The 26,933-nt window shown below is 46.4% G+C and overlaps 1 protein-coding gene across 2 annotated transcripts in view; it reads right to left on the reverse strand.

Annotated features, from left to right (window-relative positions):
• nrxn3a (neurexin 3a) overlaps positions 1-26,933 on the reverse strand; it is a 1,687,706-nt gene that overhangs the window by 640,900 nt on the left and 1,019,873 nt on the right. The window lies entirely within an intron of this gene.

Genomic DNA, 26,933 nt, shown 5'->3' on the forward strand with positions numbered 1-26,933 from the left:
GTAGGTCATTCCATGCATGGTCACGTCCGAGGGACTGGGAGAGCTGGAGCTCAAAGTTCTGTTGTTAATCAAGTATATCAAGTGCTCTCCATTAGATACATTCATTTGTAAACCTAATAATATCCTTTACAGTGTTCCTTAATTCAAACAAATACAGGGCGTTGAGTAACATATTGACTTTATGTCAATTTATTCTTATAATATATGTTCGGTCTCTCCACTGCTTCGTGCTCACATGAAAGCCTAATGCATTGTCTAGTCTCTTGCCAATTAGTGGATGATTTTTTTTTAATCAAATCACCAGAGCTGTGTTGTAGAAAAAACTCGGGAAAGATGTCTTCTGTCGGCCTCCTTCTGTTAGGGAGAGGCGCCAAGCAAGGTGGTAGCTATCAGGAGTAAACAGCCTTTGGTACACATGGGGTGGGGTAAAATGCAAGCAGTAAGGAATGATGGGGTAATGCACTTGGCAGAATTTTATAGTCCCTTCGCTGTAAAATTCCCCTGTTGGCCTTCCCACCCACCCTGACCTGTCCACAATTTTACAGAGAGTGGCCGAGACCTAGAGCGACCCATCTACCCTCACCCGAATTGAGCCCTATAAGTGACCATTTACTGGCCACTGAAGGGCAGATTTTTTAGCTCGCAGGAGGGGTTCAGGGACTGGAGGGACTGGCGGGGTGAGGGAGGGAGGGGTGGTGGGGGCAGGGGGAAAGCCCGGCAGGTCACCTTGCTCTGCTCTCCAGCAGGAAAAGGAGGTTGGGGAGGTGGCTCCATCACTGCCCTCCTTTCCAGGACAGGGCACGGCCACCCATGGTCTGCCCTCCCCAGGTGCACCCTCTCTCCCTCCTCACCCCACCCCCAGGCTCTCCATCACCCCTAGGGTGTCCCCTCTCATCACCACTGTGAGGCGCCAAACCTATCTGGTCTTGTGGGCTCTGGCACTCAGGCTGGTGGGACAACTTGTAGTCCCATCAGTGGCCACCGCTCCTGGTGGTGCTAATAGGGCTACAGAGGTGCCAGCCAATTCGATTGGCCGGCAGCCCTCTGAACTAGAACATCCCCCCTAGTGAGGGGCGGAAATCTTGCCTCCAACCAATTCATGCTTCTCGGAGCGTTAAGTGACTATGGTCAGCAGCGTGGGCAGGTGGTGATCTTCACTGATTCTTCGTATGGTAGGCGGGAAACCCTGCCACCCGTAAAATTCTGCCCATTATTCCCCTCGCTCTGCCCCTCCCCTCTCTCCGCCCCTCCCCTCTCCACCCCTCCCCTCTCTCTGCCCCTCCCCTCTCCGCCCCTCCCCTCGCCGCCCCTCCCCTCTCTCTGCCCCTCCTCTCTCTGCCCCTCCCCTCTCTGCCCCTCCCCTCTCTGCCCCTCCTCTCTCCCTGCCCCTCCTCTCTCTGCCCCTCCCCTCTCTCTGCCGCTCCCCTCTCTGCCCCTCCCCTCTCTGCCCCTCCCCTCTCTGCCCCTCCCCTCTCCGCCCCTCCCCTCTCTCTGCCCCTCCTCTCTCTGCCGCTCCCCTCTCTGCCCCTCCCCTCTTCACCCTTCCCCCCTCTCTGCCGCCCCCCTGTCCTGTTCCCTCTTTGCAGTCCAGTAGTCAGTCTCTGAGCCTCAGCGACTGCTGCCAGTGATCATAATGCTCCTCATCCAAAGTCCAATATAAGGCATCCATCCTGATATGATTCAGAAAACCTCAAAAATGCTGAAAAAATTCTCAGCAAAGGTAAACCAACCCTTTTCCACGAATGGGTGAGTATCGAATACTTATTGGAGTATTTTCTTGAGTTTCAATCCAATTCCCTCAATTGCAGTTGTGTTCTCATCCGGCTTTGAATGGCGAGATTCACGAAACGTGGGAAACCTGTATATGCAACGTTAAATTTAAAACTGTTGAAATGTTGCTTCAACTGAGCAATGATTAGAGGCCAAGAGGCAGCAACCGGCCTAATACACTGGATTTGAACCTGGCACCAGCTGGGATTGGAGCTTCTCATCATGGTCACATTTTGTTCCAGTTTTCACCCCTCCCCCCCACCCCCACCCCGCATGCACCACCCACCCCCCCACCCCGCACCCCCCCACCCCCCCACCACCCCACTTGCACCACCCACCTCCCCCCCACCCCACTTGCACCACCCACCACCCACCCCACCCCACTTGCACCTCCCACCCCCCTACCCCACCTCATTCATGCAGTCCTCCAGGTTAAAACCCTGGGTTAAAACCTCGACCCCCCTCACCACTACCCCCACTCAACACACCCACCCCAGCCCCAAAACTATGCCTCAATAGCTATGAATTTTAATAAAGTTAATTGGGAAATCATGAACAGCTTCATCTGTATACATTATGAACCAGGCGAAACACCACTTGACTACAAACAAGGTGAAGGTTTGCTGTTGTGTAGTCAATGTTTGCATGCAAAGATGTACAGTGACAGCTTACTCAACATACGAGGCACAGTTTGTTCTGATAACATCAAAAGCATTACAGAAGCTGCCCTGGCCATGAAGTGCATAGTTTATACAACCACACAGGTCATGGCACCCGTAGGGAAAAACAAGGTGTCTTCTTTTACAAAATAGGCTTGGCATTGATTGTCACATCCAGACAGGAGACTCCATGAAGTTAGGACTATAGGAGCATGTGGAACAATTCACATTTCATTTGGGTTTTTGTCCATCAAGAAGATAGACCCAAAGAAAATAATTTGTATTTTTCTTGTGTGGGGGTAATCCTCTCGCGGTCATTTTCACTCAGTTAGCATCCCCTGACTAGGAACATTCCAGGAAATGTGCACAAAATGGAGGCTGGCACTCCAGTGATTCATCATCATTGGTGCCATCCTTCATCTGAGGCATTACATCAATGCGCTGTCTCCCTGTACGAATGGTCCAGGTGTCATTAAGGATGGCACAGCGTCATTCAAGGAGAAGGGAGTTCTCCTAATGTCTTGCCAAGCCTTCCTCCCTCGATTAAAATCGCCCAAAACTGGAGAGTGAGTCATTCGTCAGATCACTTGCACAACCAGATGGTACAATTGCTGTACATTCACTCCAAAGCAATGAATCAGTCCGTGAATCTCTTGGGAGGTGTTTCAGCCAGGTGTGACAGGGTGCGATACAAATGTACTGTCTTTGATGACTCACACTTATTAAATTAACTGTTGTCTCTGTCTCATCCATAACAACTGCGGGTTCTTTTCAACACCATGTGGAACTTGCCTTTTAGGCGTGCCAGCAAAGCTCAATGTCTGAAGAAAAGAAAATTATCAACGAAAGAGAAGGAAAATACAGAAAATAGGTAGGGAGCAAGGCAGTGTGGTTAGATTTGGAGTGGTCTAGCAGAGAGCTGATGCAGACTGATGATGGGCTGAATGGCCTCACTCTTTGCTCTATGACTAGGACACAGAAGGAGGCCATTCGGCCTTTCATGACCATGCTGGCTCACTGCAACAGTAACCAGGTTAGTCACACTCCCCTGATTGTAGGTAGTAAAACATTTTGTCCGTCAGTTGTGTTGCTTATGAATTAACCTTCTCGGTTTGACTGCAGTAAACACTCTAAACCTTATGGCTCTGGAACTCCCATGCTTAGTGAATAAACGCAACTCTTGGACCAGTAAGCAGGAAGCTACCACTTTGAAATTTGACTGAGTTCTACGGCCTCGCCACAATTGACCTCTTTCTGTTGCTGGGCTAGAGAGAGGGGAAGCGCTCGAACCAGGCTTCCCCAAGCCTGATGATCACCATTGTGGAGAAAAGTATGGCAGTAGATCTCTGGTGGAGAGCAGCTTTAGACTTGGCAGTGAGGGCTTCCACAGTGCAGCAGCCAACAACACTCAGGTTTTGGATTTTTTTAGGCCTTGTTGGGGCACGGATCGGAGGCTGGAGGGTGCTGCAAACAGTGCCACCAGCCTGCATGCCAGTTCCCTGGCTGGATCCCGCCCCTGGGCTGTTTCTGCAGAGCCAGGGCAGGGCAGAGGGCAGGGCTATCAAGACCAATTAAAGGAGGCCATCCAGTCGGCCTCCAGGTTCCCACAGGCAGCAGGGGTCAGTTTAGGTCCCTGAAGGAGGCCTCCCGGCACCTGACCGAGGGACCAGCACCTCCGGCAAGCCATCCTGTCGAGAGGATCAACCCCAAAAGAGTGGTGACCTGACTGCAAAAGTCAATTTTTAATTCAAATTTTAAGAAATTAGAGAGAGGGTGCCTGCTGCTCCTGTCAAACTGGAAGGCCTCTGATTAGCACAGCAGCTTTAAGAGCCCATCCAGCCTTAACTGGACCATGGGCCTGCCCTCTGACCCTTTATTGGCCAGCCCAGGGAAAGTCATAATGAGAGACTATTTCCCACACAGTGCAGGTTTCTGACCTACATTTCATCCTGATGATGGGGGTTCAGGGGCCAACAGGGAAAATCCTGCCTTCAGTGTCCAAGGATGTCCTCTTCATCAAGGTCAGATGGAACAGGTGCTTCCCCCAGCATCATCTCCTATTATCTGATGGTGCCATGATACCAGACCAGACCTCAAAATTCTCTTACAATCCTAGACGAGACCTCAAAATTTGTTAAGATCCGGTTAATGACCAGTAATCTTTTTGTTAAAGGTGAAACTTGAAATCCGAGGTATTCACCAAGAGAATAAAGCCACAGGATTCCACGGGTTTAAACAAACAGAAGAACTTTTACTCTGCAATAGTCAGCAAAGCAAACAGTCAATACTATCCGTCTTATACTCTAACATCCAGAATTCGCATGAGGTAAACGTGAATTAGTAGGTAAATTGTGGTCATATCCACTACAAGCTGCACATTAAATGGCAAACGCAACCAAAACAAGTCCCCCAAATTTTCTTCGCAACTCATCCAAACATCAGTGAGTCAAAAAAAAACTCTTTCAAACTCTGTCTTCCTCCTGGGGGATTTCAGTTCCTCTCTTTTCAAGAGTTAGCTTCTGACTTCCCTCAAAAGCCACCCCAACTCAGACTGCTCCAGTGACCGCTTTCCTCTCAGTTGCTCAATCTCTTCTCCCACAGGATTCATAATGCTGCACCCCAGCATCTAGTTACTGGCAAGATACCAGCTCTCTAGCTAATCTGAGCAGGACCTCACTGCTCATGGGCTTTCCTTTGCCTCAACTGCCAGTTTCACAGAGCCAATGGTCTGCTGTTCACTTCACTTTCACTGGGATGACAACTGTCCTGGACTTCTCTTCACCCCAATCACCCCAGCAGCACAAAGCTAGCAATCTTCTGCTGCCTCCCCCAGCGCTGGACTCATCTGAGCCACCGGTGGCTGCCATTCCATCAGCAGCACAAAGCCAAAAGCAGCACTTCAGCTGCATGGAGTAGACCCCCCCCCCCACTATTTGTCTGCTCCCCTATGCGCTGTTGTTCACTGTGCCTCTTGAGCCAAATGGTGTGACCTGTCAATATTTCCCAACAGGGTTCCACCCCTGTCCAGAGGCAAGTATCAACCCTTGACACATTCTGTACCTTAAATGTTAGAATCTCCAGTCAACCAAAGATGACCCCCCCCACCCTCCACAGATACTAACTTACAAAAAGACACAGACAAAAACCAACAAAATATAGATTCCTTCATATTGCAAAAGAAAGAACATTGAAAGGAATAAAATGAACAGCATTCTACTTCTGAAGAGATCCAACTTTTGCTATTCAAGTTGAACATTGGGTAGCAAACCTTCATTTGGGAATTTGATAAATACTTGAAGAAGGGACAATTTATGGGGCTACGGGGGGAAACAGGCAAAGGGGCTCTAACTGGATAGCTGGATCAAAGAGCTAGCCCAAGCATGATGGGCCAAGTGGTCTCATTTATGTTGTGTGATTCCATGATAATAGGTCGAATGTTTAAAGCACTTCACACATCAAAATTATAAATTGTTTATTCATTAATACACTTATTGGGTTAAACCCAATATTAGGCAGATTTGTCATTAACAGTTAGCTCTGAGTGGCAATTCCTTAATTTGCACTGTGCTGCACTCAGATTGCAGTCATGTTCTCAATGAAATCATTTAAAGCTAATTTTGAATTGTACAAATATCACTCGAAATGAGAGATGTTTCCCTGTTGATAATGTTCACGTGGGAAGCACTTGATAAGGGAAAGTAGCCTAGCACTGGTGGTTGTCTGTCCTCCAGGTGGATTTGAGGGCCAAGTGACTGGTCACTAATTGGTGCCTATGAGACGCAATGCAGGGCGCGCAGACCCAAGTTATACCTCCCGGTTCTTGCAACACTTGTGCTCAGTACCAAGAGCTCTGCACGGGCACGTACTGAATTACAGTGACTTTTGAGATGCCAGTTAAACTTTAATGTTTGAACAGTTCCAATTATTCCAATTGTAACATGAAGTAAAAGCTGAAAGTTAAGGGCGGATCCTTGTGAAGGGATCAGGGATCTTGCTTGCTGGCTGGAGACCCAGTGAGATACCTGCATTGCCTCCTTTGGGGCTAGGCCCACTGAACCATGAGCCAGTCAGGCTGTTGAGAAGCCACCAGTGGGCCTTTCCCTGGGATCAGGACCCCGGGGTGGTGTGGGGGGGGGGGGGCAAAGGTCCCGCCTACTAAGGGCTGTCAGCCAATCAGAGGCTGTCAGTTCTTTTGCTGAGCAGCATCACCAGGGAGGCAGTGGCTGATGCCAGAGTGACATGTACTGGAGGCTCAGAATCATGGAGCAACTAAGGCCACAGGTAAGTAACAGCAGGAGGCGAGAGGTTTCACGGAGTGAGAGTCCGCATGATAGGGGCGTGTAGGGAGGTGTAGGGAGGTTGGCAGTAAGGGCTCCCAATGGGTCCCCCCTTCCTGATACCAGGTCCCTCGAACAGACACTGAGTCCCTTTGCAGGAGAGACCCCCACTTCGGGAGACGACAAACAACCACACAGGTTTACTTGTCGTGGATGCTGCGTATTGGCAGGTCCACCCACCACTGGGCCAATACCAGTGTCGGAGGGCTGAGGCCCTTAAGTGGTCATTAATTGTCCACTTAAGTTCCTCAATAGGCGGTGGGCTGGGAAGGCTGACCATGGGCCTTCCCACCCACCGCTTAACGGGGTGGAGATGGGAAGGCAACAGTGTGCTCAGCTGCCACCCTGCCAACTGATTAAATGCCCTCCCCACCTCCAAGCACACCATGGGGGAGGGCAGAGGATTCCGCCCTAAGCTTCGACTCAGCTACTCATCCGACTGAAGCCATACTCCAAGTTGCGAGTGTGCCACAGTCAGATTATCCGTTTGACTCTCTAATTATGCTATGAGGAGTCAGTGTTGGCTTGGTGGGATCACTCATCACTGAGTCAGGAAGTGGTGGGTTCAAACCCCACTCCAGATACTTGAGGCGTGCAATCTTGGCTGAGGCATCTTTTGGATGAGATGTTGAACCAAAGCCCCGAGCTACTCCCTTAGGTGGATGTGCAAGTTTCCAGGGTGCAATTCAAAGAGGAGCTGGGGGCAACATTTACTGCTGAACTCGCACTGCAAAAAACAGATTAATCTGTCCATTTACCTCATGGCGGTTTATGGGATCTTGCTGTGCACAAGTTGGTTCGGGTGGTTCCATACATTACAAAAGTCACTGTGCTTTAGTGGCTGTGAACACTTTGGGACATTCTGGGAATGTGGTCGGCGTTATGTAAATGCATCTTCATTCTTTTGCTCGCTTGGTGTTGATGCACATTTCAAAATGAGACAAAAGCCAAATATAAGGAGTAAGGAAGATATCTGGGGGAAACAAAAGGATGGGTTGCATACTGGGACCGATGAGCACTCTTTACTGAACAGGGAATCAACAGTGGATCAGCTCAAGGTAAACCCACAGGATTTAAGTGACAACTATTAATTCTCTTGTGTGAACTTCATCATGCATTATGGAGCGCACAAAACTAGACCCCAAAACTAACAATTCCCCCAAAAATCTAAATGGTAGATGTGTTTTAAAAAAAAAAGCACCCTGTAGAGCATTGGGAAAGTGTAGTCCCAGTGCTATAAGCAAGATTAGGAAGCCCACAAGTCCAATCTCTTTCATAGGTTAGTGTGTCTCTATGTGAGGATAGGAGAAAACAGCAACAGCAAACAAAGGAAGGAAAAACCTACAGGCCTAGGGGTAAATTTAACTTTTATTGCAATAAAAGCACTTTGATTGTTCTGCTAGGACAGGGGTATCGTGTTAAAGCAAGTGGACAACAATAACCTCTTGCATTTGCATAGCACCTTTATTGTGACTAAAAAGTCCCTAACCATTTCACATAAGCAAACAAAATTAAACACTGGCCCACATGAGGAGATATTAGGACAGATGACCAAAACATGGTCTTAAGCATCCTTAAGGAGGCAGGGGGAGACTTAAGGAGGGAATTTCAGACCTTAGAGTCTGGGTGTGGCCGCCAGCCAGGAAAAAGGAACAGGTGAATTTATACGGTGCTTTCACAACCTCAGGACACCCCACAGTGCTTCACAGCCAATGAAATACTTTTGTAGCACAGTCACTGTTACAATGCAGGAAACACGGGAGCCAATTTGCACATGGCAAGCTCTCACAAAAAGCGATGTGATAATGGGCAGATGATTTCTCTTTTTTTAGCCATGGTGAATGGGGGCTAAGTATTGGCAAAGACATCAGGGAGAACTCAACTGAAATGAAGGCATTAAGTGGGTGCGGTAGAGTCAGTAATGGGATAGACCGTACTTGACCGAAAGAGGTTGATTGACTGAATGTGTCTCGTGTTCCATGCTTTCCAGTGCCCTTATAAAAGTAGAACATAGACTTCCTGTACCTTCTCTATCACCGCTCGTCAACAGGCGATTACTGTTTGATCTTAGATTTCTGTCAAATTTACTGTCTACTGTAAAAAGAACCCACTGATCTTTCTCTCTTTGCATGCTTGATCTCACTGAAAGAAAGAAAAAAGCTTCCCAGTGCCTTGTTTCATTGCTCTGAACAAATCCACGGCAGCCTTTTCGTGGCAATTTGCATGAAAAATCCATGTTAAACTCCTCCCTGGTGTTTTATCCATCACTGATTGTCTCCGGGAATAATTCCTGCTCTCTGCAGTCATCCTTACCTGGGGAATACTCCCTGTGGCATATCAAAAAGCGATTGTCGTTATAACCTTGAATGTTCTCTCCTGTTCAAACTCCACTGGCATATTAACCTTCACATACCATAGCAAGCATTTGATTCATTTAGCCATGTAAAGACTATTGAATTTTTAATCCACCAAAAGAAATCACAACGTGAACTACCGCCCTTATGAAATACAATAGATTGTATTCATCACAGCTACTGACTTAATTTGCTTACCTTCACGTATTCCAAGAATAAAATTGAACAATGATGTAGATAATATATATATGAGTATAGATACATGTGTCTCTGCTACCATGTTATATTCCAGAAAACCAGTTGATTAAGGGCAGAACTGGAGCCAATCTTTGCACACTTTATAAGCATTTATTTGCAGAATAACACATCACAAGCATGAACCTCCTAACCCAACAATCACAGTTTAAGTCTATGTCTCTTTTATGCATATATTAAAATGGTACAATAATCTCTTTATTTCTCTAATGTAAACTCTAATTCATAAATAAATTGGTAAAATAAGTTTAACATTTCAAGTTGATGACTTTCCATCAGGAGTCCCAATAAAAAGGCTATCATCAGAGATGCTGCCAGAACTGCTGAGTGTTTTCCAGCATTTTCAGTTTTTATTTTAGATTTCCAGATTGGATTTTTGCTATAGCAAGCCAATAAATGACCCGCAATTAGATGATACTTCCCACTGAAATGACTCAAAAGTACTTTCCGTTAGATGAAAAGAGAAAAAAAAATCATCGAAATTTCTGGAAATACTCAGCAGATGCATCAGCATCTGTAAAGGAAAATAAAAAGATTCATGTTTTGACTGCAGACTCTTTGTCAGAACTTATCTCTTTTCAGATTCTGACGGTCTTGCTGTGCACTTCAAGTAAGTCACTGTGTTTTACTGTGCGATCTAGCAGATGATTTTTTTGTGGCCTCACCATTGGTGGTTTCTCCTTCAGCCAAAAAGGCTCTAACTCTAGAATTCCCTCGCTAAACCTCTCTCTCTCTCTCTCCTCCTTTAAGACACTCCTTAAAACCTACCTCTTTGATCGAGTTTTTTTAGTTACATGTGTTAATTGTATATTAATTGTGTTTAATTGTATTCAGCTGTCAGTCATTAACAGGTGACTCAGTTGTGCCCCCCCAAAAAAAATAAATAAAGAGACACAGGGCGGGATTTTCTTGCCCCGCCTGCTGATGGAATTGTCTGGTCCCGCCAAAAGTCAACGGGCTTTTGGCTGGGGCGCCGAATCTCCCGCGGACGGTCCCGCCACGACAGGGATGGAAAATGCCGGCTACAGACTGAAACTGTGGTGTTGGGTTAGGAGGCCTATGCTTTTAATGCGTAACTCTGTCAATACATGCTCGGAAAGTGTGCAAAGATTGGCTCCAGTTCTATCCTTCATCAACTGGCTTTCTGGAATATAACATGGTAGCAGGAAATGATTCACAGTCCGAGAACATCAGAGGGTAATCATACCACGGCAATTTACATTTGCTTTCTGCCATTTTCTACAATGGTCACTGGGATCTTACATTTCTGTTTCTGTTTTATCTTGTTTCCAACCTTCACCTTTAGGTAACTATTCTCTGCTACCATGTTTTACTCCCGAAACCTAGTTAGTGAAGGATAGAATTGGCTTCTGGAGTGTAACAACTGCCCTAATATCTCCTTATGTTGCTTGGTGTCCAATTTTGTTTGATAATGCTTCTGTGAAGTGTTTTAAGATATTTTACTGTGTTAGAGGCACTATAAAGATGCAAGTTACCATTGTTGTTGTTAAGAAAGTGAACACTGAAGCCACAAATGTCACTGAAATGAATGGCCAGTGTATCTGTTATGTACGATTAATGATAGCTGGGACTATGTTACAGGTTTGTATCACAAATCAGTCCCTTATCTGAAGAGAAGGTTCCCACAGTTACCCAACCCCCTTGACCACTGCCACTCCATTTTTGCGCCAAGATTACATTCGAGAAAACTTCCCTGATGGCCTAGTTGATAAGCGTATTGTTCATTGTTGAATCACAGCAGGCAGATCTGACAACATTCAACTGGACTCAGTAATCCACATGCAGAGGAGAGACATCCCACAGGATTCCCACTCCTGATCACAGTCCTTTGAGTCTCACCAGAAGGTGTTGATTTTGGATCAGGGGAGGATAAGACTCAGCACCTTTCCCCTATCAATAGTTCAATATGTCACCAGCTATCACTGCCTCAGCTGAGGTATGAAGAGGCAATGGGGTCATATACTGAGGGGTAGGCAGAGCTTGTGGAACACCGTACCAGCGTAAAAAAGTAGGGTCAGAGTTCTGGTCGGTTTTGGGGAAGCAGTGGAATTTAGACATTTATGGTGAAGGGCCAAAATTTGTGGCAAAACTGCATTCATCAAACTTTCCTCTTCGTGTTAAGTTCCGCTACTGTTCTACCAGGGAGTCATTGTGGCGCAGCGGGTAGCATCCCTGCCTCTGAGCCAGAAGCTTTGGGTTGAGTCGCATCCCCGGGACTTGATGGCCAAGGAAGGTGCATTCATAACGCGGTCAAACAGGCTGAGTATCAACCTGCAAATCCTTCCAACACACGTTAACGACAGGCAGTAAGGGTGGGAGAAATTCCTGGTCAGCCACGAGATGGAAAGAAATCAGAGCCTCTACCCTCACTATCCATAGCTCCAAGTTACAACATGCATGTGAAAATGCATGTAGGCAGAGAAACTCGGATTCCCTAAGTGAAGTGTAACATACCACTACTGTTCTACTTAAGTTTATTGTGTTACAAGCTGGGTGATATAGCGGCCTTGGAAAAGGTTCAGAGTAGAGCCACAAGAACGACTCTTCCACCTTAAGGAATCTTAATTGCTCAGATAAGCTTAAAGAGAAGGGTCTATTACTTGAGAACAGCGTAGTTCCAAAGGTGAACCAGCATCCTTTTACAAAATAATGACAGGGTTGGAATGCATCCCCAGAGATAAAATTGTTTTTAACAGATTGGGGAGCACCAGGGGTCTTTTTTTTAAAACTAGTTAAGAGTAAGAATAGGCTAGATCCTGGCCTGTTCTTCCTTTCTGAATGTGTAGTGAACCTCTGGAATACATTGCAGGCTGGTGAGGTGTTGTCTGACTCTTTGAGATCACATCATATGGATTAACAACTAACAAAGTTTTTGGTCCATTTGAGCTCCTTGACTAGTTTTGATTGCATGAAGGATCCAGAGAGGAATTTTCCTGATTGTTTTTTTCCCCGTTTAGCCCTGGGATTCTTTCTCTATTTTTAGAGATTACATGGTTTTTGGCGCTTGCAGGAGTAGAAGGTTTATAATCCCCATGCTCCAGGTCTCATGAGGCGTGGGCTCAGTTGACCTTCCTGCCCATCATTTTTGTATGTTTGTGGGTACAACTGCTGGAGGTGCTATCTTTTGGATGAGGCATTAAACCCAGGTCCTTCTGCCCTCTAAGGTGGGCATAAAAGATGCCCAAGCACTATGTCTAAGAAGAGCAGGGCAGTTATTTGCCATTGTCCTGGGCTAACATCTATTCTTCAAACAACATAGATTAAACAGGATATCTGGTCATCATCACGCTGCTTTTGCAGGATAGTGTTGTGTGCAAACTGGCCTCCCTGTTTCCCACCTCAAAACAGTCACTCCACTTTAAAGTTAATAAACTGGATTTTCATGGAGCCCAGGAGATTCCATAGAGGTGTGAGAATGGCGGCTGGAATCCGATTCTGGCTGGCCAGCTCCATTGCGGGGATAAACGTGTCCCAGTCCTCTGCAATTTTCATGGCGTCGGGCCAGCTTTTAAATGACCCGTGGTTCACGGCACCTCAGAGGTGTCGTGAACTATAATCTGGATGAGGAAAACTTTTGAAAAATAATTTCAAAAGGTCTTACCCATACCCCCATGCTAAACTCTGCCCATGCACTTCCCCCCATGGCCCTTCATACCCTCTAGCCAAGCTATGGCTTTTCCATGCCCATCACCCACTATACACTCTGTATGGATCCAATGAACCTTATAGTGACAATAGGATGCGTTTATAAAAAAATCTTCAAAATTCATAAAAATTGCTTTTACTACAGCCCATAAAAGTGTCAATCATCCAGGCCCTTTTAAAGTACCAACAGTAGAAAATGCAAGCACTTGAAATCTCTTTATCTTGTGCATTTAGACTTTGTGAAATTGACAGAATAAATTAGAGGGCAAGAGCAGTCAATCATGCAATGTTTACCCTGGGGCACAGCTGTTTCAACATCCTAATGAATGTCTGGGCTCTTTGCAGTTTCCGCTATTGATACTTTAAAGGATTTGGGTGATTGACATTTTTATTGGGCTGTAGTAAAAACATTTTTTATTTAATTTATTTAATATATCCTATTGTCACCATATGGTTCATTGCTTCTATAGAGTGTACAGTGGATGAATGGGCATGAAAGTGCCATAACTTAGCATGGAGGGTGTGAGGGGCAATGGGCACAAGGCAAGAGATGGCATGGATGGGCCATGGGGGGCGGGGGGTGGGGGGGGGGGGGGTGGGGCGGTGTGGGGGAGGCGGTGTGGGGGAGTGAGGGCTAGAGGGCCTTACTGATATTTTTATAACGCTGATGAAGTCCCAAAGCCCCAAGGTGGGTGTTTTAAGCAGCCAGTCTTGTCACCTGGCAGCCCCTATGGCTGCCTCCAAACTTTTTCTAGGGGCAGTGGGCTCATGCTTGTCAGCGCACCTCACCACAGAATGGAAATTCCATCTTTGTGGGCGCTTTCTCCCAAGGTGGGCACACCGAGCTGGGAAATTTCCCAGCTCTCACTCCCTGCCTCGAAGATGAGAATCCAGCCCGATGTATTGGCTGCAAAGTGCTTTGGGACATCTTCAGGTCATGAATTTTAATGTTATGTTAATTTATATTTGTTAAGATACACCGGTGAAAGGCATTGCTTAATTAAATACTTAGAGCACTTATAAGGAGAGACTGCCTTCTGCGGCCGGTGAGCACCTCAGGGGCTGGTGTGCATCACTGGCCTCCGAAACGATATTTCAAATTAATTCGGTAAGGTTCCTTTAAAGTTTTTACTTGTTTCAATTGGTTAATTGGTTAATTTGTTCCACTGAAAAGAGTATAAAGGGAGACTGCAGCACATGGTGTTTGATGGTGTGTTTGAGGCCTCCTGTGACTAGTGAGCATCGTGGAGGCTGGAGTTGCATCATTGGTCCCAAAACCACATTTTAATTTGATTTCATAAGTTTCCTTTAAAATTTTTGGCTTTTGTTACAGTGCCCCTTTAAGGGCCATCACCTTAATCTGATCTGTTTAATTTGTCCACCTGTTTATTGTTTCTGCTCAAAAGAGTAGAAGGGGAGACTGCTGGGTCACTGGGTTTGGTCGGTAGGAAGCTGACATATGTAACGCTGCATTCTATGAATAAACCTATTATCAAAAAAGTATTCATGTCTAGTTTCACACTTCACCAACTAGCTCAGGATCAATATCACAATGAAGATTGCAAAATAAATGCAAGCCTTTCTTATCTTCAATACAGGCAATTGAAAAGCCAGTACGCCAGCTTCAAGACTGAGGTTGCTGTTGCAGTATCGGTTCCCAGGGCTGGCACTTTCTGGCAAACGCACTTAAGCCCACTGAGTTACTGAGATCTGACACCATCTAATAGCCAGCACAGCAAACAACAGCTAATATCTCATCGCACTGCGAACAAACCACTGGAGGAAAGAGAAACTTCACCAGCTGCAAAGAGATTGCTCCCCTTGTACAGCAGCAACTTCAGAACACGAACACACACACACACACACACACACACACACAGTGTTAGTGACAAGCTGGTCAAAGACATATTTAAAACACAAATGCCTGCTCTTGTAAAATGGACAGTGCATGTTGTATTTATTCAGCCCTGACAGACAAGCCACAGGCAATGCAGCAATTCATTGGGTGCACCCTTGGGCGTTTTCACAGGGTCCCAATTCACCCCTGCCCTCTGCACAGACTACCAGAATGAATCACTGCTGATACTCTGCTCCTTAAAGGAGCGGGTAAGCCTTTTTTTTTTAAACGTTCTTTTTTAGTGGTACAATTACTAAGATTGCAGCCACGCCAACATCGATCTGTCATATATATGGTAGGGCATGTTCTGGAAATTCTCTTCTCTAAGGAACTAGGGGCCATCAATATACGATCATCACTAGCTAATCCATGAAGGAATTCAGGAGAAACTTCTTTACCCACAGGTGGTGAGAATGTGGAACTCCCTATTATGGGGAGTAGTTGAGGTGAACAGTGTACATGTATTTAAGGGGAAGCTAGATAAATACATGAGGGACAAAGGAATAGAAGAATATGGTGAGGTGAAGGGGGAAAAAAAGATTTGCATTCATATAGCACCCTTCACGACCAAAGGACATCCCAAAGCAGTTTATAGCCAATGAAATATTTTGAAGTATATTCACTGTTGTAATGTAGAAAATGCTGGCAGTCAACTTGTGCACAGCAAGCTCCCAAAACAGCAATGTGATAATGTCCAGATCATCTGTTTTAGTGACATTGATTGAGGAATAAATATTTGCCAGGACACCAGGGAGCAACTCTCCAAAACAGAGCCAGGGGTTCTTTTACATTCATCTGTGAGGGCAGACAGGGCTTTGGTTTAATGTCTCATCTGAAAGACAGCACCTCTGACAGTGCAGCTGGACTTTTGTGCTCATGTCCTGGGACGGGTACTTGCACCTGCGACCTTCTGACTTAGAGGCTAGAGTGCTACTCACTGAGTCAGGGCTAACTCCAGAGGGGGAGGAGGGTCAAGTGGAGCACAGACACTGGTGTGAAGCAGTTGGGCCAGATAGCCTGTCTCTGTACTGTAAAATATTACATAATTTTGCATAAATAAAACTTGATCTAAATATGCACCTAACATCAACTGCAGCCACATGGTACATTGTCGTGGCAGTTTGATCACCATGTTTAACATCACAGGTCACCATCTATGTGCCATGATACCTACTAATGGCAAAAGAAACCATCATGGTTGATTTGGTGAATGCACTGCCTGGTATGACACTGACCTGGAAGACCTTGGGTTTCAACCTTGGCTCTGATCATTATCGATCAGACGTCTGATGGACATCAAGTGAGGGCAGAATTGGGTTCGTCTGTGCTACTGCCCCACACCGACTAGCCTGCGACCCCCAGGAAAGAGGTCATTTAATTGTGGTTCAGGAAGGGTAACATTGCTCGGAGTCAATGCAAGGTCACCAACCCCGCCAGGGTTATCCTGGAGTCTCTAAGAATTAAAGATTAATCTCTTTGACATGGATGTGAGCATCATGAGGGGAAAAAAAATCATAGGGACACGGTGTTTTTTTTTTCCTCACTATCTTTGAACACTTTAATTTACGAGGTAATATAATGTTTGAGATGGAGGGGTTGTTGGTGGTGAAAGGGGCTGTATAGCTGAGTGGGCTGTGTGGAAGCGAGAGATTGAGAATTGTAATCGGTCTGGCATTATCACTTGCAGCAACTCGTTCTGCTCAGAAGCAGGGCTGCATGTCACAAGATAAAAGTGATGGCTGATATTTACCAAACGAGAACGAGCTGATTGTGCGTATGGAGCCTGAAACCACTGCCTTTGCTTTGGCTGTTAATCACTGTTCCTTTAACCAAACTGTTTCTCAATGCTGTTCACAACGTAGGAGGGATCCAGTGCACCCACCGGTCAGCGGATTACAAGCTGATTTTTTTTTTTTAATCATTCAGGGGATCGGGATGTCCAGCATTTATTGCCCATCCCGAATCGCCCTTGAGAAGGTGGTAGTGAGCTGCCTTCTTGAGCAGCCAGAGTCCATGAGATGTAGGGTCAACACTATTAAGGTGGGAGTTCCAGGTTTTGATCCAGCGACAGTGAAAGAAGGGCGGTTTAGTTCCAAGTCAGGATGGTGTGTGATTTGGAGGGGTACTTGCAGGTGGCAGCATTCCCATGCGTCTGCTGTCCTTGTCCTTCTAGGTGGTAGAGGTCATGGGTTTGGAAAGTGCTGTCGAAGGAGGCTTGGTGAGTTGCTGCAGTACATTTTGTGGATGGTACACACTGCGCTGTCACTGTGCATTGGTGGTGCAGGGTATGAATGTTTTAGGTAAATTACACCTGCTACCATCTGTTGAGCAAAATGGGAATGGGACAAGCCTGGTCATGAATGCTGTAAGGCCAATAAACTGGGCTCCTCAGGAGAGCATCCTACCATGCTTCGGATAATATTTCAAGAGTGACCATGCTTCCACTGGCTGTAAAGCACTTGATGACATCTTGACGTGCTATGTAAACACTTGTTCTTTTGTTTACAAGGTAAGAATTTTAAGGAGCCAAAAATGGTCATTAGGTCCTCCAAGCCTGTCTTTTTTTGAATAGGCCTCAACCCCTCCTTACTGGCCTTCTCCCCACATGCCTTGATTCTTTTCTTTCTCAGAAATGGGGAGGGCCAGTGCTTGGTATGGACTGGTTTGAGAGCTGGGGTGCTCAAGTGGTGTGATGAAATTATTGAATACCACAGCAAGAAGACAGGTCACTTCTAACGTTGCCAACTCTCCAGGACTGGCGTGGAGTTTCGGGGAATTGGACATTAATCTTCAGGACACTGTTAAAGGCAACCCTAGAGGTAAATGCTCAGGGGTGCTGCTTTTTCTCCCCATCTACTTTGGACACTTCTGCTTATTGGTTGGAGATAGGGTAACAAAAAAAAAAGGCTGTTTGACTGAGAGTCAATTTTCCAATTGGCTGTGGGAAGGGGCTGGGGGTCACTACGAGGATGGACATGTCAGGGGACCAAGAGCGGGAGCGTGGAGGTGGAGTTGGAGGTGGAGTTGGAGGTGGATTTGGAGGTGGAGTTGGAGGTGGAGTTGGAGGTGGAGTTGGAGGTGGAGTTGGAGGTGGAGTTGGAGGTGGAGTTGGAGGTGGAGTTGGAGTTGGAGTTAGAGGTGAAGGTGGCTGGAGGCAGGCGACCAAGAGCGGGAGTGTGGAGGTGGAGGTGGAGTTGGAGGTGGAGGTGGAGGTGGAGTTGGAGGTGGAGTTGGAGGTGGAGTTGGAGGTGGAGTTGGAGGTGGAGGTGGAGGTGGAGGTGGCTGGAGGCAGGCGACCATGTGATGAAACCTCCAGGAGTCCATCCAACAACAGTTGGCAACCCATTCATTCTGAGCCTGTGCTTTATCCCACGTGGGGCAGCTGGTTTAATTCAGCTCTCTTGGTTGCTCGCCAGATTTATAGGAAGGGATTATTCATTTTTATTTTCTAGGTGAATTAAGTGAGGTGGATTTCCTGATCCATAATTATTGTGCTAATGTGATCGTCTCTTAAAACTCCCTATACTGCCCCAACGGCCAGACGCGCTATTTCAATCTTTGGCTGCATTACCGTCTATCTACAGAGGTTTTTTTTGGCCAGACCTTCTCTGCTCACTGCCCATTTCCTACCATTTTACAATCAGGCTGCAGAGGTTCAGGTAACTTCCAAATGTATTCTGACCGATAATTCTTTGGCCAGACTGTTAGGGGAGTGCTTCGCTCCAACTCTGGTGAATTTAGCTCTGATTGTGTATTTCCCGCTTCAGCTACTGACAATTATTCAGTGATTGTTCCACAGTTCCTGTTGTGATCCTGTTTGGATTTATGTAGCTTTCATTCACAGAGCATCACACTGGAATGAGATCATTGTTTAAACCAAAAAAAAAGGCCACAAACGGAAATCAATGTTATTGGTGTCTGCAGTGCGACTTCTTCCAAATACCCTGTGTAACCTTTAGCTAAAAATTAAAATATGTTTGTCCTTGCAGAAAAGAATTGTACTCTTTCCCCCTGAGCCTTTTCAATTGCACAATAAATAAACCGTGAGAGCAGGGTGTGAAATTGACTTCAAGATGGGAAAAAAAAATCTACTGAGAGTTCTAAAGTTGACAGTATTTGACATTGAGTATTGGTTTCAGTTTTAATGTTGTGATCTTCAAACACTCAGCTCCCTCAGATGACCAAAGGCTGTACCATGCAGGTTTCCAGGCGATGCTGGGTTCCTTCGTCAATGACCGCCCTCTGTGAAGGATAACTTCCAAGGTACTGGAAGTGTTCCACATTTTCCAGGCACTCATCATGAGTCCTAATCAATGGGGCTGGGGCTGGGGCATGTGCATTTGGAGTTTGCTGATGGAGGGCTTTGGTCTCCTGAACGTTGAGTGTAAGCCCCACCTTCTCGTACGTCTCAGTAAATGCGACGACGATTCTCTGGGGATCCGTTTCTGAATTGGCACTTACTGCAGCACAGCAGAGTCTGTGGGAAGGATCCCAGCGTTTTGAGACCCAACCATGACAAAGGTTAAGAGGAAAAGTGAGAGCAGCGAAAAGAACACGCCATGTCCTGAACTGATAACACAGGACCAGATATCCCACATGCCGACAAATGCCCTACACGCCATAAAGTCTGCAGATCACAAATCAGCCTCATCAGCCATCATCGGGCTCATGAAAGTCAATCGTCCTCACTAGCAATGGATAGTCAATAATTGTGTATTGGGACATAGCTGGGTATGAGACAGGGAGATATCATGTTTGACCCACTTTACTGTTAACCATGTTAGTATTGGGAGCGTCTCCACTCCCCATGGGGGCGAAAGGACCATTCTTGGACATATCTCAGCATAGGCCCCAGAGCAGCAGGGACAAAGGTCAGGGAGCAGGGTACGGCTGTGGTTAATGGATACGCAAGGTAACTAGGGCACTAAGGGAGGAATATAGTATCTCTCACCCAGACAGTAAAAAAGGGTGGCTTGGTGTAAAGCCAACGTCAAAAAAGCGACTCGAAAAGTATTCACCCAAACTACACCTTGGCCTGAATTTCTCCACGTCGGGCGGGCTGGGCAGGAGTGGGCGGGGGTGGTCGCGGGGTCGTGATTGGCTCTGCGCCGCCATTTTACGTGAGCGCTACCTCTGTGAGCAGGGGGAGGGGTGTTGAGGAGGGAGTCGGGGCCAGCGCTCTTTCACACATGCGCACAAAAGAGCACTTCAATCTCCTCCGAGGGAGCTCCGCACCTCAGGGAGATCAAAGCGCTTTTGAAAACAATAAATAAAAATCGATAAAAGTTTTTAATGAAACATGTTCCATCTCAGGCGACTGTGTCACATGAGGGGGGACATGTTTTTATTTTTCAGAAAAACTTTTTTACTTAATTCACAAAAGCTTTAGGAAACCTCACCCCGCTTGTGGACGAGGTTTCCTAAAAAAACTGTGAAGGCCGCTTGGCCTTTTCACCTTCCCCGCCGACCCGTAAGGTTGGACGTGCAGCGTAAACGTGACATTAATTATTTCGTTAATGGCCTTCGTAAACCTATCAATTACCGACTGGCGCGCAGCCGGCTCCAGCGCACGCCCACCGAACGCAACACCGCGAGACAGCGCGATGACATTGGGAATCACACCCGACATCGTCACGCGCCATGTTACACAGGCCAGTGCCCACATGCCAACTGTAAAATCCTGGCCCTTGTGCTGGCAAGTTCCACATTCTAACTACTCTCTAGGTAATGAAGTTTCTCCTGAATTCTCTATTGGATTTAGCAGTGGCTATCTTTTATTTATAGCCCCTGGTTTTGGTCTCCTCCACAAGTTGAAACACCTCTATATTGAGGGGGCTGATGGAATAGCGGTAATGTCCCTGGAATAGTAAACCAGAGGCCCAGGCTAATGCTCTGGGGAGATGGGTTAAAGTCCAAGACAGCTGGTGGAATTTAAATTCAATTAATCCATTGAAAATTCAAAAGCTGGTCTCATTCATTGTTTTATCCCCTTTTTTAGTCCTTTTTCCCCAGCCACTGCTCTCTCTCCCCACCCTCACCTCCATCCCCATCTCAAAAGGGCCTTGTTCCATGTTGTTCTTTCACAGAGTATTGGCACTTGTTTGGCCGTTAACATATTCTACTATCTTACCTTCATGCCACCATTAGCACCTTTTTTAGTCTTCACCACTACCATTAACACTCCCCTTTTCTCGTATCCATGACATCTTTGTCCGTCTCTGCTTAGCCCCCGCCTATCCCTGACCTTCCATCCTGCTTTTACCTGCTCCACCCTCTTTAAGCAATACAAATTTCATCACATTTCTACTTCTCCTTAACTCTGAAGAATAATCATACCGTCTCGAAACGTTAACTCTGTTTCCCGCTCCACAGATTCTGTCAGATCTGCTGAGTTTTCCCAGCATTTTCCGGTTCACTAATGCCCCTTTAGGGAAGGAAATCTGCCATTCTTACCCGTCCGGCCTACATGTGACTTCAGACCCACAGTAATGTGGGTGACTTGTAACTGCCCTCTGAAATTGGCCTAGCAAGCAACTCCATTCAAGGGCAATTAGGGATGGGCAACAAATGCTGGCCTGGTCAGTGATGCCCACATCCCATGGAAGACTAAAATAAAATGTACCCCTTCATGATGTTAAAATCAGATCACCCTTCAGCCTTCTCTTTTTCTAGAAGAAAAGGGCCCAGCCTGTTCAACCTTTCCTGATCGTTACGGCTTCTCAGTTCTGGTATTATCCTCGCAAAATATTTTTGCATCTTCTCCAGTACCTCTATACATTTTTCTTTGGGAAGATGGGAGCCAGAGCTGCGCACAGTCCTCCAAGAGTGATATAATGGAAGATCTGCACATATTTTAACATATATTTAATGTACATGCTGAAATGAGACTTTCTAAAATCAAATCAAGTGCAGATTTGGAATTCGCTGACAATGGTGGGGGGGAGGGTGTAAAAAAATATATCCACAGAATTTGGCACAGCACAGTTAATGAAGAGGAAGTTGTATCACGAGCACCTAGCCTCACGACTACAGATTCATGAAGTAGCTGGGCTGTGAAGAGAGCTATCAGGTCTTTTTCTTGGCCTCCATTTCCATTTTGGTCCTCAGTTACCTGCCGCAGCCTGTGCGCTGGTGCAAAGGGTAAGATGCAACGCGGCACGATTCTCCTGTGCCCTCTTCCGGCTGAGTGAACTGAGAATTGACCATTTACGATCTCATCTAACAACAACACCAGTATTTCTTTCTCTATCCCCGCAACCACGCCCACGATATTCCCTTAAGCCTCCTTGCCTTACAATCAATTTCTCCACTGATCCGTGGCAGTCCTGTTTTTGCTTATGATTGTTCCAAGCCATTCAATTGAAAGCGGCCAACACTTCGCTTTCACAATAGCCAAGTGTTATGGGGACAGGCAGCTGCACGGCTTTTATTAACTGCATTGAAAAAAGCTGCCTAGATTACACACAATTCACCGCTGATGGGGAGGCTATTAGTTAGTCTCCTTCTCTTCCATGCCAAGCCTTTCGGCAGCTAAGATGGAAAACGACGTTTTGAAAAATGTTTTAAAGGTAAAACGCCCGCGCCTGTATTTTGCCCGCACGGTTTAAAAATAAGAGGTTTCCTTTTGAAAACGGAGATGAGGAAAAATATTTCAGAGGGTCTTCAGTCCGTGGAATTCCCTTGCCGGGGGAGCAGTGGAGGCTGGGTTTGTTTTATCTGAATTGGATTTATTCAAGGCAGAGTTAGATAGGGTTTTTTTTGATTGACAAGGGAGTCACAAGAACACAAGAAATAGGAGTAGACCACATGGCCCATCGAGCCTGCTCCGCCATTCAATATGATCATGGCTGATCTTGGGCTTCAACTCCATCTTCCTGCCTGCCCACCCCCGCATATCTCTTAATTCCCTGAGACACCAAAAGTCTGTCCATCCCAGCCGTAAGTGTATTCAACAATGGAGCATCTACCAACCCTCTGGGGTACAGAATTCCAAAGATTCACACCCTTCTGAGTGAAGTAGTTTCTCCTCATCTCCATCCTAAATGATAGGCCCCTTATCCTGAGACTGCGCCCCCTTGTTTTAGACTCCCCCAATCAGTGGAAACAATCTCCCAGCGTCCATCCTATCAGGCCCCTTCAGGATTTTATGGGTTTCAATGAGGTTGCCTCTCGTTCTCTAAACTCCAGAGAATATAAGCTCAATTTACTCAGCTTCTCATCATAGGACAACTCCCTCATCCCAGGGACCAATCTAGTGAACATTTGCTGTACCGCCCCCAATGCAAGTACATCCTTTCTTAAATGTGGAGACCAAAACTGCACACAATACTCCAGATGCGGTCTCACCAAAAGCCTACTGTACTCCAATCCTCTTACAATAAAGGCCAACATGGCACTAGCCTTACTAATTGCTTCCGGCACCTGCATGCTAACTTTCTGGGGATAAACAGGAAGGTGGAGTTGAGACCTCAACCAGATCATGGTCTTATCAAAGGCAGAGCAGGTTCCAAGGGCCGAACGCCCTACTCTTAGGTCCTATATTCCTATAGTATTTCCGATGTCAAGCTGAGCAAAAACTGGGGAGAACAATGTGTTGAGTGTGTTTTGCAGGTCAACAACCAGCCCAGGGATTGAAGAAGAAATAACTCTTCTGGCTTTGACTTGCCCTAACGGTAAGACAGAGCTATACAAAGAACAGGAATGCCCTTCCTGGCTCCACATCAATACTGTGGATCCCTCCCTCTTCTGCCCATCATCACCCCTCACCCACCCTTCCCCCCCCCCCCGCCCCCCCCCACCCCCACCCCCCAAACCCCAGGACTTAGCAGTGGTCCAGACAGAAGATTACTTCCCAGTGTAGAACGTGAATGATGACACTGAAAGAATAGCAGCACAAAAGAAGGAATCTGATTCCCTAAATCCACATGATGCATCAGTAATCCCAGGATAAGAGAGTCGTGAAACAAAAACAAAAAATGCTGGAAAGGTTCAGCAGATCTGACAGCATTTGTGGAGAGGGAGACAAGAGTTAACGTTTCGAGTCCGTATGACTCTTCTTCAGAGCTAGCATTTTTAAACATTTTTTTTTATTTCCTGCTTTTGTTTCAGATTTCCAGCATCCGCAGTATTTTGCCTTTATGTAAGGGAGCGGTGAGTCTTTTTGCAGTGGTGGAGACTCCATATGGACAAAATTGCAGTCCTCATTTATACCGAGCCTGCGCTCTGTCAAGAGGTGCCTAAGTCCTGAAATTACTGCTGCAGAGGTGTTTGATGCACCTGCTTGACATTCCTTTGTTTGCTATTGAAAGGCAGATGTTAGCCATTGAACCATACAGCATAGGAGGTGGCCATTCAGCCCATTCAGCCCATTCAGCCCATCATGTCAGTTCTGGTTCTTTAAAAAGCTATCCAATTAGTCCCACTTCCCCTCCTCTGTGATATTTTCCCTTTCATGAATAAGTCCTCGTGAACATTGAATCTACTTCCCTCACCCTATCGTTCCAAATCCTAACAACTCGCTGCGTAAGAGGAATGTTACCTCATCTCTGTACTTTGTTTTGCCAATTAACTTAGATCTGTGTCCTCTAGTTTCTGACCCTTGGCCAGTGGAAACAGTTTCTCCTTACTGACTCTATTATAACCCTTCATCATTTTGAATTAACTTAACCTTAAATGGATTTACCACTCGCCCATAAAATAAGTGGCAGGGAGATGTCATGGGGAGGGAAGAAATTGGATTTACGCACAAAATTAGCGACCAGCGGAAAACATGCACCCAAAGAGGGAGGTCTGAATTAAACCCTGTGTGTTGCCTGCTAATTCCTGCTAACCGTGGGTGTCCATCGGGTTTCCTGGTGCAGTTCACTGCACCGGCACCAGGAATTGGCTAGCTCAGTTGTTGAGCCGGACCACTGCTAAGTCCTGGGGTTTGGGGGGTGGAGGTAGGGGGGGTGAGGGGTGATGATGGGCAGAAGAGGGAGGGATCCACAGTATTAATGTGGAGCCAGGAAGGGCGTTCCTGTTCTTTGTATAGCTCTGTCTTACCATTAGGGCGAGTCAAAGCCAGAAGAGTTACTTCTTCTTCAATCCCTGGGCTGGCTGTTGACCTGCAAAACACACTCAACACATTGTTCTCCCCAGTTTTTGCCCAGCTTGACATCGGGAACTTGAAATGGGTGTTCAGTCCCTAATTAACACATTCAAAGGGCATAATGCCCACTTCAGGTAGGCTCCCTGGACAACTAAAAATCAGAGGTGGGGGAACAGCCCTCCCCAGTTCCATTTTGGTTAAGGTTCATCCTAATTTTTTTTCCCTCCCCTTACCCACCCCCCCAAATTGAGGTCAGATTTCTATTCCATTAGGATTGGGAAAAAATTGTTAAGAGTTTTTCCAAAAGTGCGAAGAAGTAAAAAGAAAAGATGGCAGAAGAATGATAGCACCTGACAAAATAAATGTACGGTCAGGAAATGGCGTCAGGGGGCACTAGCACGACACCTGAATGCCATCGTTTGATAGTGGAGGCACTGGCGCATGAGGTGAATATGGAAAGGGCTGTCTTCATGATACTTCCGAACACTCTTCCCCTAGAGCACAGAAGTCTGGCAGAAGGTGGCGCGCTGGGTTAATGTTGTTTCGAATACCTGCGTAACCGCAGAACAGAGGGAGAAGAAAGTCACTTATCTTAAAGAAGCTGTCAGAGCAAGACTGAAGAGAGACTTGCTTTTCACCACCACCCGGTGTCTGGAAGCACTTCACAGCCAGTTAAGCACTTCTTGAACAGTAGTCACTGTTGTAAAGTAGGAAACCAAGCAAACAATGCCAATTGGTAATATGTTGCCGTTCCTTCACTGTCACTGGGTCAAAATCCTGGAACTCCCTCCCTAACAGCACTGTGGGTTTACCTACACCACATGGACTGCAGCGGTTCAAGCCAGAGATGCCCACATCCCATGAAAGAATAAGAAGAATCACATAGGTGACCCCTGCAAATCTGTTCCAAATTTACCACAAGCCCATGTCAAGTTGTCACATCAACTGATTCACTGTTTACAATGCGTGTCCATTGGTATATATTCAAACTGCAGCTTACAACTGGTACCCTTGACGCCACTTTTTTAAAGCTTTCACAGGATGTGAGCGTTGCTGGCATGGCCAGCATTTATTGCCCATCCCTAATTGCCCTTGAGAGGGTGGTGGTGAGCAGCCTTCTTGAACCGCTGCAATCCATGTGGTGCAGGACCTCCCACAGTGCTGTTAGAGAGAGAGAGAGTTCCAAGATTTTGACCCAGTGATTGTGAAGGAATGATGATACAGTTCCAGGTCAGGATGGTGTGTGGCTTGGAGGGGAACTTGCAGGTGGTGGTGTTCCCATGCATCTACTGCCCTTGTCTTTCTAGGTGGCATAAGTCACAGGTTTGGAAGGTGTTGTCGAATGAGCTTTGGTAACTTGCTGCAGTGTATCGTGTAGATGGTACACACTGCTGCCACTGTGCGTCAGTGTCGGGGGCGATTTAATGTCTAAGGTGGTGGATGGGGTGCTGATCAAGCTGGATAATGTTAAGTTTCCTGAGTGTAGTTGGACCTGCACATATCCAGGCAAGTGGGGAGCATTCCATCACATACCTGACTTGTACCTTATAGATGGTGCTTCATAGATAAACAAAAAGGTCACATGAGGTCTGTCAGCAGCTTCTATTTGGGGTAATGCTGTAGTACAAAGGTATTGGGCATCCAGGTCACGCTGCTCTTGTTACTTTGTTGGAAAAGAAATGAAAGTCCTGGCCATGCTGCCCTGTGCATCAGCCGCTTGTTTAATATTTGTTAACTGGCATGGAAGATGGCCACTGCTAGTCTGCAAGGGGGCAGGGGAACAACACTCACAAGGCAAAAGGTAAACTTAATGCCGTTAACAGTGCCACTCCTATGGCGTAGATTGGCTGCCCATGGGTCCTTGCTAAAACCCAGCACAGATCTCCAGCTTGCTTCCATGCCGAC

This window comes from Cetorhinus maximus, chromosome 18 (assembly GCF_964194155.1).
Source record: "Cetorhinus maximus chromosome 18, sCetMax3.hap1.1, whole genome shotgun sequence".
NCBI classification, from domain to species: domain Eukaryota; kingdom Metazoa; phylum Chordata; class Chondrichthyes; order Lamniformes; family Cetorhinidae; genus Cetorhinus; species Cetorhinus maximus.